This window comes from Condylura cristata, unplaced genomic scaffold (genome assembly GCF_000260355.1).
Source record: "Condylura cristata isolate star-nosed mole 26May11 unplaced genomic scaffold, ConCri1.0 scaffold00025, whole genome shotgun sequence".
In the NCBI taxonomy this organism is placed as follows: domain Eukaryota; kingdom Metazoa; phylum Chordata; class Mammalia; order Eulipotyphla; family Talpidae; genus Condylura; species Condylura cristata.
The window spans coordinates 21,171,461-21,197,266 of NW_004567126.1; positions in this window are offsets into that span (position 1 = coordinate 21,171,461).

A 25,806-nucleotide genomic window follows, 5' to 3' on the forward strand; every position below is an offset into this window, starting at 1 on the left:
TGGGGGGGGGCTCTTCTGAGGCTCCCCAAGAACATCTCTGGCCTCAGTGGGCAGATTAGCAGGTGTATTTGGGCTGAAAAGCACCTAGGGGCAGGGACTCTATAATTTCCTGTGTGGGATCTGTAAGAGCACCAGCCCAAGTGGGCATGAAGCCCAACAAAGGCTTTTAAAAATTACCATGTGCTGTCCTTTCTCTGATTACAAAAGTAATACATATTCATGGTTAAAAATTTGGAAAAAACAGAAAAGCACAAAGAAAAAAATTCATCCATATTCCACTACCCGGGAGCAGCCACTATTAATATTTTGAGGTGTATCACCTCGCTGTCCTTCCCTTTCTCTGGGTCCCTTTATCTCTGTCATTTAATGGTCGCCTCATGCAATAATACTTTTTTGTTACCTACGTCAGGACAGTGTATGGAAGCATCTCCCACCCAGAGCGGGTTGCCAGCTGTTGGTCTGGGGGCCACAGGGAATGGGCGCTGGTAGGAGGTGGAGGTGCTGGCAGAGCCTGGCTTCCAGCCAACACAGAGTACCCTGAATTCGGTGCTGGGCAAGAGGCAGTGTGCACCCCACCGAGACCCCACGCTGTGACAGACAGGCCTCCCAACATGCAGGTATACTTGGATCCCTGGGGCTGAAATGGGGCGAGGCCCTACAGTCTTGTGTGAAATGCTTACCCCTCCTTACTCCTTCTTACAGGCATGCAAGAGTGAAAATATTACCCCAAATGGGATTTTTACCGGCGATAACCTTTCCAGTGGAGAGTGTTTTCTGGACAGCAGGGCAAATATCTAATTATAGAGCATTTGGTCTTCTTCACCCCTTCCTTGTCATCGGAGTCCCCTCCTTTCTCCTGGAAGCCCCAGGCCCCCCCGCCCATTCTTTTGTTCAGAAAATGTCCCCTCACCTTGGCACGTTGCCTTCAGAACCACACCCACATAGTCTCCATAGCTGTGGAATTCAATTTGGATTTCCTTCTCATCTGTTTGGTGTTCAGTGGGTTGCTCTACCAGACATTGGGGGAGGGAGAAATCACCTCTGGCCCCTGCAGGGGTGTCGGGAGTGTGCCTGGCTGATCCCACTGCCTCACTTGAAGTCCTTGTCCCTGCATCAGCTTCCTGCCTGTGTGAATCACCCCTCTGATAACAGCCATCCTAATGGGCATGGGGTGGTATGGAGTTGTGGGTTGGGTTTCTGTTTCCTTAATGGTTAGTGATTTTTTTTTTTTAAAGATTTATTTATTTGTTCATACAGAACTGGGGTACAGGCCAGAGGCTCAGGGGTGGCGAGAGGCTTCACCAGAGACAGAGTGGGGAACAGAACAGGCAGATCTACGAAGTACACTGCTGAGGGGAGCAGTGGGCGGGTCAGGAGAGGTCTGCCATGCCATGTGGTCACCTCCGGGGCAGGCGGGAATCGAACTCATGCGGAAGTGGCTTTAGCTTCTCAGTGCTGTGCTTTAACCCGCTGCGCCACCAGGGAGGGCCTATGGTTAGTGATTTTTTTTTTTTGCCCCAACCATGACAGGCCATTGGGAAGGTAGGGAAGTCATGCTACCATCCCTTGGACCCTGACATAACTCTAGACTTGGACACGGCTGTCTGTGCATGGAGTGAGGGTTGGGGGGAGCCCTGTCCCCAAAAGGGATGTGCTCAAGCGAGCGTGGCCCCGTTGAACTGAGACTCTAGTTTAGCTGGTGGGGTACAGGTCTGGGGCTCTCGGCCTCTCCAAATGTGAACAAATACTATAGGATTTTGGTAGACAAAAGCTTAGCTCCTCTTTTCCTGCCCAGATTTTTCTCTTCAAACTTACCTCAAGATGCTCTTCCTTTAACTACAAAAAAGACCCCAAGTCATCTGATTAAAAACTGGGCAAAGAAGTTGAACAAACATTTCTCTAAAGATAACCCATGAATAACCAAGAAGCACTTGAAATGATACTCAGTATCAGTAACCATTAGTGAAACCCGAGCGCAAACCACAACTCGATACCACCCCATGCCCACTAGGGCGGCTGTGATCAAAAAGCAGAAAATAATAAGGGTTGATGAGGATGTGGGGAAATTGGAACTCTTGGTGCCTTATAAAATGCTACAGTTGCTATGGAAATAGATGGTGGGTCCTAAAATAAAATAAAAAAAAAAAAGAAACGACAACATGATCCAGCAATCCTGCTTCTGGGTATACATCTAAAAGAACTGAAGACAAGATTTCAAAGAGATAACTGTACATCCGTGTGCATAGCTGCATTATTCATGAGAACTGAGAAGGGGGAGCAATGCAGATGCCTACTGGTGGGTGAAAGAGGTGGCACAACGGGTTAAAGTACACTATGAAGCTGGCCGCAGCCTTAGAGTTCAATCCCCAGCCAGGGAGGTGACCCACATGGCACAGCAGACCTCTCCTGTCTTGCCTACTGCTCCCCAGTGTATTCAGTAGATCTGCCTGTTCTGCTCCCCACTCTGTCTCTGGTGAATCCTCTCATTGCCCCTGCTCCTCTGGCCTGTACCCCAGTTCTGTGTGCATAAATAAATAAATCTTAAAATATAAGGAGAAACAATAGGTAATGTGCACACACAGTGGGAGAGGATCCATCAACCTAGAAGAGGAAGGAAATTCTCACACAGATTCCAACGTGGATGAGCCTTGAGGACATTGTGCTAAGTGAAATAAGTCAGCCACCAAAAGACAGATACTGTCTGGTTCACTGACATTAGTTAATTGGAAATGCAGACGACCCTTGAGTAACTCCTGGGCTAAGGGTGCTGACCCAGGAACGGTTGAAAATCTAAGCATAACTTTTGACTAGCCCACTGTTAACTGAAAACCTGATAACATAAACAGTTGACAAACACGTTATGAGTTGTATGTATTGCATGTTGTATTCTCACAAAAATGTAAGCTAGAGAAACAACAATGTCATTAAGAAATTATTTTTTATAATGTTTGCAATTCATTTTATTTATCACATTAAAGAACTGGGGTATAAGACATAGGTGCAGGGGTGAAAGGATTCATCAGAGACAGAGTGGGGAGCAGAACAGGAGAAGTCACTGAAATACAGTGCTGAGGAGAGCAGCAGGAGAAACAGGAGAGGTCCACTGTGCTGTATGTGGGTCCGCTCCCAGGCCATAAGAACATCCTAAGTGAATTGTCTGCCACATCTTCACCCTCATTGTCTTCTGGCTGAACTGGCTGTGGAGGAGGAGGAGAAAGGGTTGAAAAAGATCCACCTGTATGTTGAGACCTGCAGTTCAAACTCATTGTTGTTTAAGTGTCAGCTGTACTTAAATTCACAGAAACAGTCAGTGGACTGGAGATGTGAGGAGAGGGTTTAATGGGTATAGAGTTCTAAATTTGTGAGATGAAAAGAGTTCCGAAGATCTATTATACAACACTGTGACTATACTTAACTACTTAAGTATCATTCACTATTGAACTGTACACTTAAAAACTGTATACATGAGATGCTAAGTTTCTATAGTATATGGCTTTTGGGTAACTTACTGAAAAAAAAAAAGAGAGAGAGAGAAAGATGTTCTTCCTGCTTCTCCAGTCAGCCCAGCAAGAAGAGCATTTCCTTTCCTGAACCCCAAAGGTACTTGTACTTCCTGGGGCTAAACTAACCTGTTATCTTTTTATGCGTTAACACTGGAGTTTTCTTTTAGAGAAGTTCTTTGCAGGTACACATTAAGTCATGGCCTCTTCTTTTCTTGTGGCATCTAACAGTGCAGTAAACATCACAGCAGCCCAGTGAATATTTACTGAGCGAATCCTGCTCTTCGGGGTACGCTTGCTGTGGCAGTTTTGGACAGTGGCCTGGAGGGTGATGGGCAGAGGAGAGAACAATATGGTGAACATGTGGCCTGTGGCCACCCTGGACCACACGCTGTTTCCACCTCACCCTGAGGCCAGACCCCTGCCTTGCACTAGAGTCAGACCAGAGGCACTGCTGTTTCAGACTCTCTCAGAGGTTTTAGATGAAGAAATATTGGAAGCCACCAGCCCAGATCACCCGGGGCATGTACCTAATTTTACTTTTCTTTAGAACTCCTAGAGAAACAGATTCACAACTCTCCTCTGGAACCCACATCAATGTCTTACAACTCTTCTGCTGGGCAAGTTTCTCCTGACCTCTCACCTCCATCCCTCCGGCCGCCATGTAAACTTCTCTGCTGAAAGAGAGAACACTCCTTGCACCACATCCCTTATAGGCACTTTAAAAAATTGGACTTTAGCAGAATAAAGATCCTTCACTTTAGGTCTCTGAGATTTTCTCCTTACAGAGTGGTTCCTCTGCTAAATTAATTGTCTTTTCTCTTGAAAAGCAGTCTTTTCCCCCAGTTCATGTTCCGTTTTTGACCTAACATGGCCATTCTTGGCCTTTTGAATGGGATTTGCTTCTAGTAGGGAATTAAATTTCCATAGCAACGCTGGCGGCCATCTTAGAAGTGTTCCTCAGCCCAGCCCTCGCTAGTCTGGTGAGTCTCTAGCACGTTGGAGGCTGACTTGGTTATAAGTCCTGTGTGGATTCTCATTTCAGTCATGGCCAACAGCGGTGGTAACTCAAACTACTAACAGGATAAACAGAAAATACATGAAGGTTTCTGCCTGTGTATAGTTCCTGCGGGCCCTGGGCTCCTGAGGAAACATGGTGTTTACTTTTTAGCTGCACTGCATTTGTTTTTTTTTTTAAGCTGAGGATTGGAGGTTTTCATCTTGTTTTGAATCACTTGGGTCTTTTTCTCTAAGCGGGGCCCCCTGCTAAGCTAGAAGCAGGAGAAAGTCCTGAATCTGAGCTTTTAGGATTTGTCTGTTTGTTTAAAAGTTATTGTTTATGACTGTTTTTAAGTAAACTATAAGAAGTGTAAGTCTTTCCCCCCCTCAAACACTCCACTCGGCTCCTTGAAGTAACTGAAAGTGCTGACTGAAATCAATTCCAGATTCTGTAACATGGATCTCAACACTCCCAATTCAGTGGCCACAACCTGCCTGCTCCAGTTCACTCCCTCAGCCCCTTTGGCTTCCTGCCCTCAATCAGGATATCAGTGTGTTGTTAGAACACACCCAACACTTCCCACCTCTGGGCCTTATGCACCTGAACTTGCACTGCCTTTCTCCAAACCTGCCTCTTGAAGTTCTGCTCCTTTAAGCAGGAGCCACTATGGTGTTGTGAGCTACTTCTTGCCGGTACCCCTGAGGGTAGCTACAGGGCCTAGAACCCCCAGAATCCCTCATGGACAGTGCTCTCAGCCCTGGGCAGCCTTGTCCATCCGTCTCAGGGAGCCAGGCAGCTGTTACCCTTTTCTGTGTATGCCATTCCATGAGAAGACTGGAAACACTGCTTTCTGTCCAACCCAACACTGCCTGTCCACAAAACCTTCCCCTCACCCTCCAGCTGGGAAGCTACACCCCAATTCTCCTGGAGTGCTCTGTGATCTGCTTTATATTATGGGTACGTGTTGCGTCCTGCAGGCATCTTCCCAGCTCACCTCCCCACAATGACTGGATTTTGGGGCGGGGGGAGTTTTGCTCATGTTTAGTTAGTGTCCATAAAATATTGTGATTCATAGGAAATAGATATTTGATCTTTGTTCCTAGAACACAAACCCCCTAGGAATTTACTGGGTGTTGAAAATTGTGAAGGTGTCTTTTGTTAGGTTTAATGAGGTGACTTTTAGAGTCCCCCTGGGTCATCTACCTCATGGTTGCCAGTGGGACCAACACATGATTGGGACTTCTGGGACACTCACTCCTTCCTGAGAGGTCAGTGATTTAGACAATGATGTCCATGCAGTGAAGCCTCCACAGAAACCCAAGGGGTGGGCTCAGGGAGTTTCCGGGATGGTGAGCACGCAGAGATTTGGGGAGAGTGGTGTGCCTGGAAACCCTATTCATCTCTTCTTTCTGACTGCTTCTTTTGTAATTAACTGGTGATCTAATCAGTAAAATGTTTCTTTGAGTTCTGTGAGCAGCTCTAGCAAATCAATCAAACCTGAGAAGAGGGGGCCATTGGTCAGAAGCTCAGACGACGACCTGGACTTACAACTGTGCCTGAAATGGGGGTGGGAGGCAGCAACCTTAGAGGACTGAGCTGTTTCCCTGGGATCTGAAGTTACCTTCAGGCAAACAGTGTCTACAATTGAGGTGAAGGCTAGGACACTCTCTTAGTGTCTGCCGGGCTACTTGGAGGAGGTACGTGAGGAACATCGGCCCACTTGGGAATTTGGTGGGAGAACACAGACGAGTCTAGAAATCCTCTGCCATGTGCTCAGGACTCCTTAAACGCCCGCTAAGGTGGAGTCTAGGGTTTCTATAGCCATAGCCTCCTCTTGGCCTGACTCCCTCGGGATGCTGCTCTTATTCCAGTGACTCCACCACTGTTCAACATGTTTCAGCATTTCTCTTTTGGAATTACTTTCAGAGAAGGTTTATGAACCAAAGAATAAAACTAGTCTCTTTTCTTTAGAATCAAACAAGGCGTATTTAATTTTCATTTTGTTGTCATTGTTAGTCAACAAATATTTATTGAGCCTCAGGCACGTAGCTTTTTTAAAAATTTAATACAAATGACAGTTTACCTTATTGGCAAGATTTAGCTCCAAATAAGTTTGGTCTTTTTCCAGAAATCAAATCTACCCTCAAAATATTAAAGGTTTACTATTTTTGAAGCAGAGTCACAACAATAAAAGCAAGGAATACAAAATTGCAAAGAAAGAAACCTCAAAACGCAAACCAGAAAACAGTGGCAACATCACAGGAATAATTACAGAGCCTCCCCAAGCATCACGGTGTGGGGGCAGCATTGCATAGATACATAAACTCTGGAGTGTGTGTTAAAAGAACCCAGTACAGGCCCTCCCTGGTGGCGCAGCGGGTTAAAGCACTGCACTGAGAAGCTAAAGCCGCCTCTGCATGAGTTCGATTCCCGCCTGCCCCGGAGGTGACCACATGGTGTGGCAGACCTCTCCTGACCCGCCCGCTGCTCTCCTCAGCAGTGTACTTCGTCGATCTACCTGTTCTGCTCCCCACTCTGTCTCTGGTGAAGCCTCTCGCCGCCCCTGAGCCTCTGGCCTGTACCCCAGTTCTGTATGCACAAATAAATAAATCTTAAAAAAAAAAAAAGTTAAAAAAAAAAAAAAAAGAAGAACCCAGTCCCCTTGGCTTATGCACACCTTGCGCAGGTGTGTGTTACCTGGAGGATGAGGTGGCAAGGTAGTGTGTGGTTGGGTTGTGCCCTTTGCTGCTGGCCCATGCACCTCAGCTCCTAGCTGTCACCCTTAGGCTTCTTTCGCTGTCATTTGAAGTCTCTGGTAGTAACTGGCTTTTGTAATGGGGGGTGGCACTGTGTAATGGGGGGACGATATCCACGGATAGTGCTGTTGTGAAGATGAATGCTGATTCTGGCACACAGATACTCGGGTTTCAAAGAAAGCATGTATAAACATTTTGGATTAGTATTTGTCTCTCCCCTCCCCCCACCTCTAAGAGAATAGAATAGAACAGAAGGAATAAATTTCTGCCTTCAAACTTTTGGAGACTTAGGTCATATACTTCCTCTAAGGAGAAAAGGGCATGTGGTTGCTGTGGAAATGCTCATGAGGAGCTTCCCTGCAGAAGGAGGGGTGAATAGGCAGTGGCTTCATCTAGCGTGGCTCTCGCTTGGCTGAGAGCAGTTAAGTAATTCCTGGACTTTCTCCAGCAGAGTCACTGTTTGGACAACAGCTGTGGGCTCTGTTTCAGAACACAGTCTGACGCTCTCTTCCTCCAGGCGCTGGGCATTGGAACATGCTGGTCAACACTCAATTTCTCCAGAAAGCTTTCCCAGACAAACATGACTATGCCAATGGATAGGGTGGTCTTCTTGTGCCAGGCATAACACAAACCCTCTCTTAGCCCAGGAGTCCTGTAGCGTGGCTTGTTTTAGGGATGAGTTAAGGAAGACCCAGCGAGGTGGGCAAATTGAGCGAGCTCAAAAGCCAGTTAGTGGATCAGTCAGAACGGAGCTATCCCCACACCCCAGCAGCTTGGCACACCTTGGCTCTGTCTGCTATAAGAACTCGAGAGTTATTCCAGTGAACACATTACTCATTGCTCACACTTGCTATTTGTCTTCCTACCACCCATGCATCAACTCCATGAGGGCAAATTTTTGTCTTACAACCTGCTGAGTCCTTAGTCCCTAGAATAATGAAAGCCACATGAGATCTGCTTAGCATGTATTTGTTGAATAAATGAACCTGTTGGTACATTAATACATTGCTTACCTACCATCTTTTTTTTTTTTTTAAGATTTTTTTTTATTCATACAGAATTGGGGTACAGGCCAGAGATGCGGAGGGACAGAGTAGGGAGCAGAACAGGCAGATGGATGAAGTACACTGCTGAGGGGAGCAGCGGGCGGGTCAGGAGATCTGCCACACCATGTGGATCTCCTCTGGGGCAGGAGGGGATCGAACTCATGTGGAAGTGGCTTAAGCTTCTTGGTGCTGTGCTTTAACCTGCTGCGCCACTAGGGAGGGCCCCCTACCATATTTTTTTAAGCACATTGCTGTCTAGGGTTTGTGATATGTGTGTTCCTGCACTCCCTGACAGCCCGTGTTGTACAGGGGATTTCAGTGACTGATAATAATCAACATACTAACTTTATTCAGGGAAAGCATATTCCCAGACTTAAAACCCTGTTTTCTGTGGGTACTTTTCATTGTTAGAGGCTATCATAAGCCTTGGAAATCAACTAGGCTTGGAGTTGCCAGGCTAATAAGACCTGCAGGCATGATTACCTGCTGCTTAATTTTGTTCCTGTCCAGTGACTTTAGGATGGGGGTGCCTTTCTCTTTGCTACACACCCCTACCCCTGTTGTTTAACACGAAGCTGCTCAGTCACCTGGTCACTAGACAGAGCCCCAGGAGTCTAGTCCAACCCCGTTGCCTCATAGCCGAGGAAACCAAAACTCAGCCAGGAGGCACCTTGCCAGTTTGTAGAGCAGAACCGGGCAGAGCCGGGATTAAGCGCTTCTCTGCCTCCCAGCCTGGGTTTCTCCTTCACCGGGTGCCCCAGGCAGAGATGCCTCAGCTCAGCAGGGATGGAAACAGATCTCATTGGTCTAGGGGATGGTGAATTTGGGGGCAAAGGGGCGGTAGAGAGGAACTGAGTGATGACAGCCCCTCTCCTTGCCCTCTGCCACCAGAGAGCCTCCGCGCTCATTGGCAACCCTTTCAAATGATGGTATTTTCAGCAAATGGGAGGGAAGTAGGTCTTTCTCTTTCCCTCCTCCCTGCCCCCCATTGTAATTAGTTGTCAAAAAATTTTAGATGGAAGGGGGAATGCTCAGGTCCTGATGAGATGATACAGCAAAGATTTCATTTCATCTTGAATTTGACATTAAACTTTAATAGTCTCAAGGACAAGAAGCCAAGAGATATCAGATGTAATGAGATAAAGCAAAGTTTCTCTGACAGCAAATTTGATCACAAATGGGCTCCGAGATTGCTTCTTTGATATAAATGAAACATAATTCATCTTCCAGCGCCCCGAATGGGCTTTCAGGCTGGGGATGAGGCTGGCATCTCCCTTGCCTGGTGCTGACAAGTGGCAGCACAGGGAGGCGTGGAGGCTTTGCTGGACCCTGCTTGGGTCAGTCACTCAGGCTGGGAAGAGAGGCCGCAGCGGCCGAGCAGGGGGTGGAGAGCATCCGGCAGAGTGGCCAATGGCTGTGGGACCTCCAGCTGAGTTAAGCGTTGGCTTGGGTGGTTCTTCTCAGTCTCAGAATGGTAAAAAGGGGTCCAACTAGGCGGGACCCCTTCATGGGTCTGGTCTTGGTAGTTTCTTGGTTGGGGCATGAGAGGGGTGCACCTACTAATGCCTGAACATCCCACCCCATCTATGAAATGTCTTCTTTACACTGTTCCTTCCTTTCCACCCTTCTTATGGCTGCCCAAATGGATGCTGCTAAATGAACTGGGGGGGGGGGTCTGGGTTGTCAATGCCCATTAGTTATCTTCATCTTGCGTAAAGGACACAGGCAGCCACCCTCCAAGTAGATGGTCATCCTCAGGCTCTGCTCTTCTGGCTCAGCAGGCCAGAGGTGTTCATGAAAAACTCATAAGGCCCCTGAGTAACCCACATATTGTGGGGGACCAAAGCAGTTGTGGGTGATGGAAGATGTGGTGCTCCTCAGGGATCCGGCCCACAGGGAAGTGTGTGCAGGTGGAGCCGAGGATGCGTTTGCACAGCAGGTATTGTCTAGGGGGTGAGATCCCCATTGCGGTCCATCACTGCCTCTTCTGAGTGGGTCTCTCTGCGGCTACAACGCAGAGGGGAATTGTCTAGGTTCTGGGTTCTTCTACTGCCCGCCCCCCCCCCCAACCTCTAACCTGACTTCCCAGGTGGCCCGAGGAGCCTGTGTGTATTGTTTGCTCACTGCCAGTTGGGTTTCATCAGGGATCGAAATTCGGAGTGTATGACAGTGGCTGCCGTGTTTGACCCTTTGATGCATATGGCCACTCGCTGGCCTGATGGTCCTTGTGAGACTGGATTCTGGGGATTGTGGGGTTGACACTGAGTGACTCTACCCTCTACTGGGTTCCCTCTAGTTTCTGCACCTGGAAGAGTACCTCAGAGGGGCCCTCGCTCTGCTTTGTAGAGTCTCTTTTGTAGAGGTAGGAGGGAGAATTAAGCTGCGGCAATGCAGAGCTGTCCTGCCTGGGCTGATGTCTAATTGCTTGACCTTGGCCAAGAAACGTCCCCTTTATGAGCTGCAGTAGTGGGCTGCTGGAACTCAGCTGGGTGGCTTAGGACAACTCTTTCGAAGTTCTGGGGCTAGCAGTCTGTTTACTCTGAAACCTACTGGAAGATTTGTCCATGCTTCTTCCAGATTCTGGTAGCTTCAGACATCCCTTGGCTTGTGACAGCATCACCCCAAGCTTCACATGGCATTCTCCCTATGTCTCTTCCCACTGTGCAGTCTAACTCCATGTCCAAATGTCCCCTTTTCATAAAGACATTGCATGGCAGATGCTCCCCCCATGACCTTATATTGACTTGATCTCCTCGATAAAGGCTCAATTTCCAAATAAAGTCATGTTCTGCGGCACTAGGGGTAAGGGCTTCAGTATACCCCTTGGGGGGGGGGCATAATTCAATCCAGAACATGAACCTTCATCTTTCTCTTGCACAATGAAGATTGAACTAGGTCTCCTCCACCACAGACCTCCTGGGATCCTGTCCCACATGCCAGAAACTTCCTCCCTCCTTTTTTGGTCAATGTAAATAAAAGAAAATTAATTCCCAAGCAGAAGAAAAGGAGGGATTTTTCATCACCATCAAGCTATAAGCCTCTCTGGGCTGCAGGTTAAATTGGCCACATTTGATCCCCTGCCCAGAGACTCTGATGGGGCTGACCAGGACCTTGGGGTCTGCATCTGTAGATTCGGGGCATTCAAGCGCGTGTGGTCCTTGACTCTCAGTTTAAGAAATCCTGTATGTTCATGGAAACACCAGGGCATACACTCACATATGTCATGTGTGTGTGTGTGATATATACATGTGTGTACATATTTTTGTTTATTTTAAAGCAACGTGTACGGCCCCCCAGATGTAACCCCCATAGAACTTCCTCCCCAATGAGCCTGTGCACCATCACCACAGTCCCACTGCTGGTCCCTTTCTGCTTCCAATCCCTCTCCCTCCTCCCCTGCAGGGTGTCTCTGGTTTATAATGGTCTGTTTTGCTTTGCTGTGCTTTATTATTATTTTCCCCCTATGTCTTACTTGGTCCCCCTATATACATAGAATGATTTTAATTTGTTAATTACACTTCCGTAAAGATGGGGGCGGGGAAAAGCACTGCTTTAGGGACAGTCCTGTTGTGTCCTTAAAAGGCAGAATGTACGTGTGGACAGAGGACTGGAAGGAAAACAACTTGAACTTCCTTAGACTTCTGCACTGGGATCCACTGTCCAAGTGGGAGTTAGGGTCCCACACAGAGACCGTAGCAGGGGGCCCCCAGTGTATATGCTTTTGAGACATTCTCCTAGGTCCCAAGGAGAGAACTGTGCTGTGTGAAGGAGACAGAGGCAGCTCGGGGGGTACCCCACCACCTTAAGGCCTGTGACCAACACCTTTCAATATCACAGAGAAGAAGAAATCACATTCTGGGTCCCAGATATCTTTTCTTAATTGGTAAGATGGGACTGATTTATTTGTTAATTAACAGATGGAGGTGCATGCCATAACATGGTTTACTTTACTTATTCTAGACAGTGGTAGATTTCTGGAGAAGCACCTGGGAGGCAGGGGCTGGAACAGCGGATGTGAAGGCAGATGAGTCATCCTGACTTGGGAGGCTCAGGACTACACCTGTTCCCCAGGTATGTCCTACAGGCCTCCTGACCAGGAAATCCGTGTCACTTCCCCACTGGGTTGCAAAATTTGTTCGGTTGGGTGAAAATCCAAAGGTATTGCTTATTAAAAACTCAGATTTTCTCCCTTCTTCTATTTCTTTTCTTTTTCTTTTTTAAAAGATTGATTTATTTATGCATACAGAACTGGGGTACAGGCCAGAGGTGCAGCGGTGGTGAGAGATTCACCAGAGACAGAGTGGGGAGCAGAACAGGCAGATCAACAAAGTACACTGCTGAGGGGAACAGCAGGTGGGTCAGGAGAGGTCTGCCGCGCCATGTGGGTCACCTCTGGGGCTGGAGATCTAACTGGCACTGCAGCGGCTGCAGCTAGCCTGCAGTACTGCATCCTTACTGGTTGTACCACCAGGGAGGGCCCTCTTTTTTTTTTTTAGATTTATTTTATTTATTCATGAATACAAGAGCTGAAGTATAGGCCAGACAGGCAGGGAATGAGAAGATTCACCAGAGACAAAAGTGGTGAGCAGAACAGATAGATCTATTGAAATACACTGCTGAGGAAAGCAGCGGGTAAGACAGGAGAGGTATCTGGGTCAGCTTCCTGGATGGGGGAATTGAACTCTTGCAACAGTGGCTGCCAATAGCTTCATAGTGCTGAGACTTAACCCTTTGTGCCGCCAAGGAGGTCCTTCTTTTATTTCTTTATCTATACTCTTCCATAGGTAGGAGCTAGTTAATCACACACCTGGCAGTCTCTGTGCAGTGAGCCAGAGAGCACCAGATACCCCCCTTGTCTTCAGCGGCCAGTGGCCCTCTCCCTTGCGTGGGGTAACCCCAGAAGAGTTCCTTCATAAAGACTGAGGTATAATTGATATGATGGCTTGGTTTGCTTCATTTTTATATTGCTATGTGATTGCTAGACTAGCATTAGCTGACACCTTTATCAGGTCACATATTTATCTTTCTTTTTTGTGTTATGAACAACTATGATTTAGCCTTTTAGTATGTTTGATATTGTAAAGCAATATGATTGACTATACTATGTTGTGCAGAATTTGTCTATGACAGTTAAGGGTTTGGTTTAAACCCCTAAATGACATCTCTCCTAGCCCTACACCCCCCAATGTCTGGTAACCACCTTTCTGCTCTATTTTTACAAGTTTGAGTTTTCTTTTGATTGTGCATTTTCCACATTTAAATAATATACTGCATTTGTTTCTTGCTGTGTGGTTTATTGCACTTAGCATAATGCTTTCAGGTTCTGTCCATGTCATTGTCAATGGCAGAATTTCCTTTTCCTGAATATTTCATTCTTTTATGTGTGTGTGTGTGTGTGTATACCCTTCACATATATTATATGTTACATAATATACAATACAACCTATACTCATATGCATTATATAACACACATATCATATAACACACATATCATATAATATATAACACAACCTATACCTGTATATAGTATATAACACTCATATCATATATAACATAACCTATACCTGTATATATTATAGAACACATATATATACACCATGATTTCTTTATTTGTTGGTGGACACTTAATTTGTTCCCTACCTTGCCTGTCATGAACAATGCTGCAATGAACATGGGTATGCAGCTGCCCCTTTAAATACATACTTTTATTCCTGGGTAAAATATCTTGGGAGTGCTGGATCTTACAGTAGTTCACTTTGATTTTTTTGAGGAACTTCCACACTGTTTTCCATAATGGTTGCACCAGTTTACATTCCCACACCTTCACTGCACTGTTATCTGGCCTTCTTGATAAAAGTCACTCTGATAGGGTGAGGCAATATCTCATTGTGGTTTTGATTCTTCTTTCCCTGATGATCAGTGATGTTGAACACTTTTAATACTTGACTGTTGTACGTTTCCTTTGCAAAAATGTCTGTTCAGGTGCTTTGCCGAAAGGGCCACTTTGTTGGCCCCTCTCCTCTCTGCTCAGTGCATGGAAGCACAAGTCACGACTGCAGGGTGCTCTGTGGCCACTCAGTTCAAGGGCCAGCACCCAAGTGCTCCCCAACACTCTGTGGTCAGCACCCCAAAGAGCCAGCACCCGAACGCTTGCGAGACACCTCCTCTAGGCTAGACAGAGCTAGGGAGTGTGAGCCCCCCCACGGCAGTTGGGGAACAGTTGGAGTCTACCTTGGGAGTTTGCGTGGCGCAGAGTCTAGGCTTGCCTGCCCTGGAGGGGTTTGCAGCCCCAGCCAGGGTGCTGGGCATCATGGACCTGCCCCCTCTCCAGGGCTATGCCTTTCATTCTAAACATCTCCCCAGGAACCTTCCTGCAGTCCATGGATCAGTTCTCTCACAGGATCAGCTAGCAGATGACTGCGTCTGGGCTGAATGTCAGAAGTTAGCCAGCACCTACATATTCTGTCATCTGAAGTGTTCCTTGACTTTCCTGTTACATTGTACTTGCGCACAGCTAATCCTCACCGTAAGCCCGTGATGCGGCTACTATCATGGCCTTCCTTTTACACATGAGGACATGGAGGCGTGAGGAGAGGAAGTTCAGCTGGCCAAGGGCAGAGTGAGAGTCTGCTTCTGGAGCTGGTGTTCTCCCCACCTCTATTACCCACCCCAGGAGAGTGTAAGCCTTGACCACTGTAGGGGGCCTTGACCAGCAAGGCCAAGGATTGGGGTCCCAAGGTCGACGAAAGGAAGAAGGCAAAGATGGAGACAAGTGCGAGTGTTCTTTATTCTTACAACAGTCATATATATATACCTGAGGGTGGCACAGAAGGTACCAGCGGGGGGTGGTCTGGTGGTCTAATATCTTAAAGGCCAATGGGTTTGAGGGGAGGGATCCATCGACATCTCTTGCTGAGCAGGAAGGGAAGGAGAGTGGGGGAAGGGATTCGGGTGTGCTGCATTCTCAACCAGGATGTTTACTCTAAGTTCCAATCAAGTGTTGTTTTGTGCATAGGAGGCAAAGTCCTGGTCTCATCCGTCCCTGACAGACCACAGCCAGCGGCACACCCACAGACACATGAATGCTCCCCCCACTCCCGACGCCCTGCTGTCACCTTGGTCTGTCACCTTGATGAATGCCAGCACACAGTGGGGCTGTAATGGGCCGGGTTTGCTTGACTGGCCCACCTGCCCCTTCCATTCTACGGCACTAGACCCCCTTCTCTCGTCTGACGGGCATGTTGGCAACATGTTCAAGCTGAAAGCAATGGCATCCAGAACAAAGCAGTTGTAGACAGGGGGCAGGAGGGCAACAGGCTCAGGTTTTGGATCCAGAGTGCCTGTGTCACCGCCCTGCCTCTCTCCAGGGGCAAGTGCCACCATCCCGCCACCAGTTCTTCCTGGGTTAAATGGAGTCTGTAGTAGTAATTCTCATATAGTTATTATGGAGATTAAGTTTGGTGATGCACCTCAGGTGTTCATCAATGCTGAGTGCAGCAGAAGCAGTGAAGCTGATGACAATGATGAAGATAATGGGCATGGTGACGATTGTGGTAATGTAGATGTCCTCCCCACCAGCTCTGGGGAGACTGTGCCCATCTCTCTGGCCCAGTGGAATCTGCCTGCCAGCTAACAAGACAGCAACCTTTAGGAGATGTGCAAGGCTGGGGGCGATTTCAAAGTAGACCCTTCTTGGGGGTCCAGCACATATCCACCCCCATGCCTGGTCCCCCTGTGCTCTGGGGAGCACTTTGATGGCGTGTCATGCCAAGTGGCGGTGCCAGCTCCTGCTATTCAACGAGGCAGAGCTCTTTGCTGCAGTCTATGAAAACAGATGGTATAAGTAATTAGAAAGCCAAACAGCTTTGCTAAGACCCCCAAGAAGGTAACTGTTTCTCTCAAGCATTCATAATAGCCGCGTTGTGTCCCAATTAGGTGTCAGGTCCTGCACACAACAGTCAGAGTGATCCTGTTAAAGGGTAAATGAGGTCATGTCTCTTTGCAGTTCCAACCCTTTGGAACATCCCCCATTCATGGTGGGGGGGAGTGAGGAAGACAAAGCAGAGGTCTTTCAGACCCAATGGACTCTGACCTGCCATTCCTTCTGGAACCTCATCTCTTGCTGCTCTTCCCCTTTCAGTAACTACTTCAGCCACACTGGCCTCTTTACAGCAAACCTATCAGGGCTCTGCATGGCCATCTCCTCTGCCTGGAATATGCTCTCCCAGATATCCTCATGGCTCCCTCCCTGGTCACTGTCACACACGCCCATCTCCATGAGGACCACCCTGACCACACCCTTTTCTAACCCCTTACCCCCCTCCACTTCCCCATCGGGAACACTTGTGATATGCTAGGCAGTGGCCTAATGTACTGTGCTCTGCCTGCCTGCCCAAAGACAATATACATTCTATGAAGTGAAGGCAGGGTTTTTTTTTTTTTTTTAAGATTTATTTATTTGTGCATACAGAACTGGGGTACAGGCCAGAGGCTCAGCGGCGGTGAGAGGCTTCACCAGAGACAGAGTGGGGAGCAGAACAGGCAGAAGGACGAAGTACCCTGCTGAGGGGAGCAGCGGGCGGGTCAGGAGAGGTCTGCCGCGCCATGTGGTCACCTCCGGGGCAGGCGGGGATCGAACTGATGCGCAAGTGGCTTTAGATTCTCACTGCTGTGCTTTAACCTGCGCCACCAGGGAGGGCCTGAAGGCAGGGGTTTTTATGCTTTGTTTAGTGCTTACACTCACATCTGGCACATAGTAGGAGTTCAAAAAATATTTGGTGACAACGAAATGCTTTATGTGTGTTAATACAATAAATCTACAAGGTAGGTAGTATTATCCTCCTATTGCAGATAAGGAAGTAAGGCCAGAAAGATTAAGTCCTTCTTTTTCGAGGCTTCACCGCTTTAAAAAAAATGGTGGAGTTGATTTTGGAATTTAGTTTCATTTTAGACCTGATGTTGGGACAATTTTATTATCCTACTATGATGCTTCACTGGTCTATACCTATTTCTTTCCCCCCCGCCCCCACCTCATCTTTTCCCGCCTTCTCTCCCTCCCCCTTCCCTCCAGGTACCATGATGAACTTGTGGATTCAATGGCAGAAAGACAGGTCTCCAAGGTGCTACATTCAGGTTAGTAGAAGGAAGTTGGTTCTAAGCATGACTGAGCTGGAAAATTTGGGGTGATTTTCTCTGCATCCTGGCTTCTAGTAATAATACTCTATTTTCATCCTGTCTGTAAGCCACAATAGCCACAATGCTGTACACAAATCTCTACAGGGGAGAAAACAGTCTCCTCTGAATATTTTATTCGGTGTTGACACAGTGTGGTTCTCCTGAAACTTTTGGCACAAATTATAGGTGAGATAGGGGATGCTTGAAGCAAGAGATAATCATTATGTTGCTGCGTTAGTTAAAGATAGCCCTGGCTGGAAATCACAAGGGAGAAAAATAATCAAATTGCTCTTCTATTTATGTGCAATTCTAAAGACTAAAGGTTAGTTTTTTTTTAAAGTCTTGATCTGTGACGTGTCCAACAAGAGGATAACTGGGCCTGGTTTATTGGTGTGAGGTGCAGGTTTTGTGAAATGCTTTCCTGTTAGTGAAATGTCAACATAATTTCATGTCTTGTTATTATTTCTAGGGATAATAGTGAACATTTGTTGAATGTTAACACAGTGCCAGGCCTGTGCTAAGTGCTTTCCATATATTATTTGATTTAATGACCACAATACCCCCATAGACAGGTAATATTCATTCTCTTTTTCATAGAAGGAACAAACTGGGAGATAAATTAGCAACATAACAAGTTCAGTCTAGACCTGTGCCTGGGATATAGCAGGTGCTCCCATGATGTCAGTTCCTTTCTGAAGAGTACACTATGGTTGTAGAAACCTTGAACTTTCGTAGACACACCTGGAGTCCATTAGTATTTGCTGCCTGTACCACCTCTTGGGTTAATGAGTTTTATAAGCTGACAACCAGCTGTGCCAAGCAGTAGTTCTGCTTTTTATTTGTTTTAAACTACCTATTTCAGACTTCAAGTGGTGCCTCTGTAGATCCAGTGATTCAGGAGCTGATGAACACATTCATGTTCATCTTTGAAAGCCCTGAATCTGGCAGCCATTTGTGGTTCTGCACCTGCTCTGTGCCAGGCCTCGTGCTGATCTCTGTGGCTGCAAAGAAATCGCCCCTGACCTTAGGGAGTCCTTCCTTAAAGGTCTTTGATTACCAGACTCTGTAATAGAGTTGTGAGAGAATGGCCTTTGGGACCATTTGAACAACCCCAGTGGGTGCCCGCCACATCGGATGCAGCCATGAAAGGTGCAGCCATGTGCATGGCCTGCCTGTGGGCACTGGGCGACCTTGTAGCTGCTGGGGGTGGTGGGAGTGTCCCCAACCCATACTAAGCTGTTTCCTTCCTTCTTATATGGTCACCCCACCACCTTGCCCACAGTGTCACCTTGAGTATTAAGTGGGATCACGCATGCCAAAGGCATGAAATTAGTGTTGGCACACAGGAGTAGCCCAGTCAGCAGGAGTCTCTGCCATCCGTCCTGTTCAGATCCAGGAGTGTGCTCTGCTGCGGAGGGAGCGTTAAATAGGGAGTGATGTTTTCTGGGAAGCCTCAGGTCCACCTCCTTCCTACCTGAGAGACTGCATATGCCTTATTGAGACGTTGGCACTAATCAGTAGAAATAGTGTTCCCGGCTGCTGCTCAGATTAGGAATCTCATCTGCGATCCTAAAGGTGCGATGTCCCACAGGACTCTCCCTTTCTCCCGCTTGCAAAGTTTACACTACATTAGAAGGAACATTATTGCTATTGTTGCTTTTATTCGATACACATTTAGCATTTGTAGTTTGCCAAACTCTTTGAATACTCCCTGGCCTGCACCCCCTTACCCCCCGGGTGATTTGCACAAATCTGATGATTCTTCCCAAGGTAATGAGGTAACTATGTCTTTAATTATTTTAAACTACTCCCACCTCAGCCTTTCTCTGAAGAGGGTCTTCCTCCAGGAAGTCATTTTTAAGGAGCTCTCTTTGTCGGTGTTTTTTTTTTTTTTTTTCCTAACCACGGGGCCTGGAGGTGAGTGAGGAACCTCTGCTTCCCACTCTTCTTGGGAGACTGTCTCGGCCCTGCTTTGGAGCTCAGGTCTCCCAGCTTGTGGCTCTGTGATGATTCTTGCTGACTCGCTCTCACCCCTTCAGGGTTTCAGCTCGCCGCCAGCTGTCATTCTCTTTGGTGCTGCCTCTATCGAGATTCTCGGTGGTGTCAATCCACTGGGTCCTTCCATTGTTGGCCGCTGTGTTTTTGCCTTTACCTCTAAACTTGTTCTTCTCCCCAGCCGTCCACTCCCATGGCCATCCCAAGCCTGTCATTGCTGGGGCCCTCCAGGCCTCTGAGACATATGTGCTCAGGATGTGTTCTCTGAGCCCCACTTCAATTTTTCTTGCTCACCAGAGCTAGTACCCTGACTCTAACAGTCCTTCCCCACTTTAGAACATAGGGCTCCCTGATCCAAATACCCTTCAGGCTTCCTGCCCTCCTTAGGCACCCCTTAAACCTGTGTCCAGCTTAAACCCCGTTGTCCCTCGTGGCAGTCGGGCCACTTCGCCCCTTTGTTCTTTCTGTCTTTGCGTCTAAGAGCAAGACCCTAGCGCTGGTCAACCCCAACTCTTTGTTGGCTTTGAGCTTGGGGGCAGCTGACCACAGCAGGGGAAAAATATGTCTTTATCTGACCACTGCTACTTCACCTTCCGGAGTCAAGCCTTGGGAAGGAACAGCGCTGCCCAGCAGCCTTGGTAGCCCCTCCCTTCTCCCCTGTCCTCCCTGACAGTTCCACCGCTCTCCCCCTCCTCACCCTGTAGCATCTCTCTTCCTTCTCAGCTAGGAAACCCTACAGCTGATATCCCCTCCAGCCCACCGGCTCCCCCCACACTCTCCCCTGCTCTATTACCTGGGGTGTGGCCCATGTGGTCCACCACTAGATTTTTTTTTTTTAAAGATTTATTTATTTGTGCATACGGAACTGGGGTACAGGCCAGAGGCTCAGGGGTGGCGAAAGGCTTCACCAGAGACAGAGCAGGGAGCAGAACAGGCAGATCGATGAAGTACACTGCTGAGGGGAGCAGCGGGCGGGCCAGGAGAGGTCTGCCGCGCCATATGGTCACCTCCGGGGCAGGCGGGGATCGAGCTCATGAGGAAGTGGCCTCAGATTCTCAGTGCCGTGCTTTAACCCGCTGCGCCACCAAGGAGGGCCACCACCACTAGATTTTGAAGTGCATCACGGGGCTGTTCGCCATGCTTCCTTCTGTCTGTGTCACAGATCGGGAAATACCTGTGCAAGGAATTAATTCATTGAATTAATAATTATTATTATCACAGTGATGAACTTACAGTGATTTGCAACTTTTAAAGGGCAGTCACTGTTAATTTATCTTCTAGGAATCTGATGAGGGAGATTTTATTATCCTCATTTTGCAGATGAACCGAGGCTAGTCCGATAGTCCCAGGTCCTGCTGCCAGGAACAAAGCCAGAACTTGACTTTGTGATCAGACCACCTAGGTTCAAAAGCTCACTACTCTGCCTCTTCCTGCACAGGTGTCCTTAAGGATTTCCATAATCTCTTGAAGACTACGTTTATTTTTCTGTAAAATCAGGATAGTAATAGTTCTCATTGCATAGTGGCATTGAGAAAAAATTGAGACTGTCATTGGGAAGTCATGGCTGAGTCTTGAGTACTCAATACCTGTTAGTGTTTTTTTTTTTTTTTTAAAGATTGATTTATTTGTGCATACAGAACTGGGGTACAGGCCTGAGGCTCAGGGGCAGCGAGAGGCTTCACCAGAAACAGAGTGGGGAGCAGAACAGGCAGATTGAGGGAAGTACACTGCTGAGGGGAGCAGTGGGCGGGTCAGGAGAGGTCTGCCGCACCATGTGGTCACCTCCAGGGCAGGCGGGGATCGAACTCATGCGGAAGTGGCTTTAGATTCTCAGTGCTGTGCTTTAACCCGCTGCGCCACCAGGGAGGGCCAATACCTGTTAGTTTTTATTGTTCTTATTCTCCCTAGTTATTGTTGCCACTGTGCCCCACTGAGGAAGCAAGAAATAAAAATGTCCCGAAGGGATTCTCTTTGGGAACCTTTATTTTGACATCCATAGAGCAGGATCTAGTTATACCATTCTGCTGAAATCCGGAAATTTAGTATTAAAAAAAAATCCAAAAAAATCCCAGCCAATCTAGCCCTTGCCTCAACACCTGTGTGTTAGTGTTAGTGTGTATGTGGGTGAGTGTGTCTTGTGTTGCTTGTGTCTGTGTGTCTTTATTTTCCATTTACTTAGAAAATTGATAGATTTCCAATTTAGAGCAAGGGGGGATCAGGAGGGAGAAGGAAAATGGAGCTGCCCATCAAAATTAGCAGGGAAGTGGGTAAAGGTCATTTGATCACAGCTTGGCTGCGCTCTGAATTAACCTGCATAACAGAGACTTGTTGAGTTTGCAGCTCTTTAAAGTGCATATTAACACCAGGAGAGAGGCAAGGAGACACCCAGAGAGAAGGTCAATTTGTGGTTGCTCATACCAGCAGGGCTCCTGGAGAAACTTGGCTGGAGGAGGCAGCCTGGGCCTTTGGGGCTTGGAGCAAGTGAAGAACAGGTGGGTGTACAGAGGAGGCCAGGGTCGCTCCCCAGGGGCTGCTTTTGAAGTCTGGCTGGTCCTGGGAGAACCTGGCATTGGAGCTGGGAGGGGCTTCCTCTGGAGCTGGCGCTGCTGAGAGAGAGGAGGAGAAGTGAGCATGAGTGTTGCCTCCAGTTTGGCAACTGCAGAGGCATTCGTCGTCTGTGTGGGAAAAGAATGGGAGGCATTTCTATGATAAAGATGCTGGGAAATTAGAGGGAGCAGCAGTGCTGTTTACTGTTTTTATTTTATTTTTATTATCATTAAATTGCTTCAAGTCACCTGTAATTTTCCTAGGCTGTCACAATTACAAATCTTTGCGGATTACACAAGACACATACAGACAGAAAGGTATAATTTAAACTTGCAAAGGTCTGAGGGCCTCAGCTCCTTTTGATTACCTCCCTGGCAGTTGGCCCTGATGGGTTGAATTAAGTACCACTCCCCTACCCCCCAAGCAGTGTCCAGGACCCATGATGTGAGAGGGAGGCCAGACTTGAGACTGCAGAGCCCTGGACGGAGGAGGCATCCCCTGGGGCTAATGAACCACTTCCACCTTCCTGTTTTGCTCCAGAGGACTCCCTGTGTCTCAGTGCCCCCATCTGTTAACATGAGGTTGACATGTGACTTACAAGATTGTGATTTAGCTTCTGTGGGACTGTGGTTCCTGTGTTCCCACCCGAAATCACAGATGCCAACTGGCTGTCCTGTAATTCAATTGAATTTTGGCACTACCTGGAGTTAGCATCAGCTCCCACAAGTTAAAGGTTTTAGAAGGACCCCAGCAAGGTCTTACCTCAGATACTGGCTGCAAACAGGGTCTCTGTCCTACCTGCATTTCTGCCTGACTTAGCTTAGAGATGAAGGGGCTCCCATAAGCTTCCCTCAACTTCGATAAGTTGCTAAAACACCTCTTGGATTTCATCAAGAGCACTGTGCTTGTGATTACTGTTTTGTTATAAAGAAAGTAACTTGCGAACAGCCCCATAATGTCAAGTTGGAGACGGGGCACAGAATCTCCGCATTCGCTTTTCATAAAATCAGGTTGAGTCACCTTGCAGGCACCAGGATGAAGTTGGTTGAAGGGCTGGGTTTCAGTGTCCCGAGATTTTATGAGTTTTATTGTGTAGGTATGGTTGATTGGGTCAATAATCATGTAATGGAGCTTGAACTCCAGTCCTGTGTTCCTCACCAGAAGTTGGAGGTGGGGTGGTACATGGGGCTGAAAGTTCATCCCATTCCTGTGTTCCTGGGAGGCCAGCCCCTGCCTTGAAGCTATCTAAGGTCCATTAGGAACATAAACTCAACAATGAGGACATTTTTTTTTTAAAGATTTATTTATTTATGCATACAGAACTGGGGTACAGGCCAGAGGTGCAGGGGCAGTGAGAGGCTTCACCGGAGACAGAGTGGGGAGCAGAACAGGCAGATCGACGAAGTACCCTGCTGAGGGGAGCAGCGGTTGGGTCAGGAGAGGTCTGCCGCACCATGTGGTCACCTCTGGGGCTGGCAGGAATCAAACTCATGCGGAAGTGGCTTTAGCTTCTTAGTGCTGTGTTTTAACCCGCTGCGCCACCAGGGAGGGCCCATGAGGACATTTTAATGATTTTTGAAGTTCTGTGCCAGAACTGAGGACAAAGAGCAGATACATTTTCATCCTATCATAGTTTTCAAGTTGTAGTTTTCTTGGGGATCACTCAGAGCATATTGAAAATTCAGCTTTCAAGGCCCAGGCCCTCTGGGTAGTTCTGATCCGGTGATCTGGGCTGACAGTCACAACTGTGCCTTTCCACCACACCCCAGGGGGGGCTGATACTGGTGGTCTGTGGATCACACGATGAGAAGTGCTGATGTAATCAAATGTACAGTAATATGCATGAAATTGCTCTGAAAACTGTGACATTCATCACAAACATTAGGCCTTACGAGGACGGTTTCCTCCTTTGAACAGATCTGATCGTTGGCTGTGTTGTAAGTGTAATTATAATTAAATATCAGTGTTAAAGGAAGCTTCGGGCCATCAGGAGTCTTGTTCCCTGGAACTCCTAGAAGAGCTGCAAAGCGGGGTGAGCAAAGACTCGGAGGGATTGGCCATTCAGTGCTCCCTGAGTGACTCCTGTTGTCTCTCCTGCACATCACCATGATGGGTGAACCCTATTTACTGCCCTCACCCCTACACTCCTAAACTGACTTTGGGGAGCTACAACCTGGGTCCTTTACAGATCTAGGACCTCAGCTGTGACCCTGAGACTCTTACAAGCTTTTAATTCAGTTTCAGTGTGTTGGGGTCTTTTCAAAAGAGCTACAGAGTTACCCGAATCGATATTTTTGGGGGAATTGGCCAAAAGATTGGCATTTTAACACTCTCCCAGAGAGCCTCGCCCCTCTCCCTTGGCTGACCTCACCTCTCCTTTCCTGGGTCATCTCATGAAGGTGAATGAGGGCCAGCCTCTGCCTGGCGGGCAGTCGGTGCTCCGTGGCTTGCTGGAGAAGAGGGCCTCCTTAAATACCTCGGATCTTACTTTTCACCCACTTTAAGTTTTTCTACACCTTCCTTTGTCTTTCTACTCCCCGCCCCATGTTCTGACCCGGCCCCTGTAGGGCTGCTGGGCTTCAGCAGCTTCTTTTTGTCTCAGTGCGCTCTCCTGTCTTTCTTCCCAACAGTTTTCTTCCCACATAACCAGCTCCCCAGTCCTCCTTTCCAGGTCTGCTGTGTTCTTTCTCCTCAGCTCTGATTAAGTCTGCTACTTTCCCAGCTGGATGAATAGCATCCCATTCTCGCACTTTCTTCTCACCCCAGCCATCTTTGACTTTTCTCGCTCCTTCATGTCCACATCTGTCTGTGGCTCAGTTCTCTTTGTTTTACTTGATCTTTGTCTCCTATCCACTTTCTTCATCCCCTCCCCTTGCCACCCCATGTCAGACCCCCATTTCCATAAGTGGGGGCGTTTGCAGTAGCTTCTCCTCTCTGATTGATGCCTGCCCTCCAAATTACACTGAATACTTGGCCCCATTAGTCATTTTAAATCTGAGCTCCTTTCATACTATTACCCTGTTCAAATGTTTCTCTGATTCCCTATTCCTAGTAGAATAAGGTTCCCAATCTTTAGCCTCCACAATTTGACCCCTACCTATTTTTCCAGATTTATCTTTCACTATTCTGCTACATTTCAATCTTCCAAGGATCTTAGCTTCTTACCTTCCTAGAACTAAACTCTTGGCTCTTCAGCCTTTCCCTGGACCTTTCTCCCAGTACCACTTCTCCCTCACCTCCCTATGCATTCAAGTCATTTTAACCATGGTGGCACCTGTTTCAGGGAGCCTCCATCCCCCCCATACATAGGGCATCCTGGAGCCTCCAGGACCTAGCCCTGCTTGGTGCTCTGCGGTTATCTCCCTATATGTCTTCTGAGACGATCAACTCCCTGAAGGCAGGTACTTGTGGCACTTCTGATGACAGCGGTTCCTGTACCCAGCGATCACCTGCTGGTAGTGACAGGCCCCGCACGTACAATGACTCTAAAACTTATCACCATGCTCTGATAGAGGAATTTCTCCATTTTAATCAGATGGAACAGAGGCTTAGCGAGCCCTTTGTCCTTAGTCAAAAACTGGCACAGTGGCAGGGAAGCGATGCCAGCCCAGACTGCCCCAGCCCTACTTTCTCGCTTCCCAACACAGCTCCAAGGCGCAGGAGAAAGCCACATTCACTGAGCAGGGACGGAGGGCCAGTGTTGGCAGGACTCCGAACAGATCAGGCCACCCTGTGGGTGGTAGATGCGAAAGCGACTACCGGCTCGAGTCTGTCTGGCCCTGGCCTGT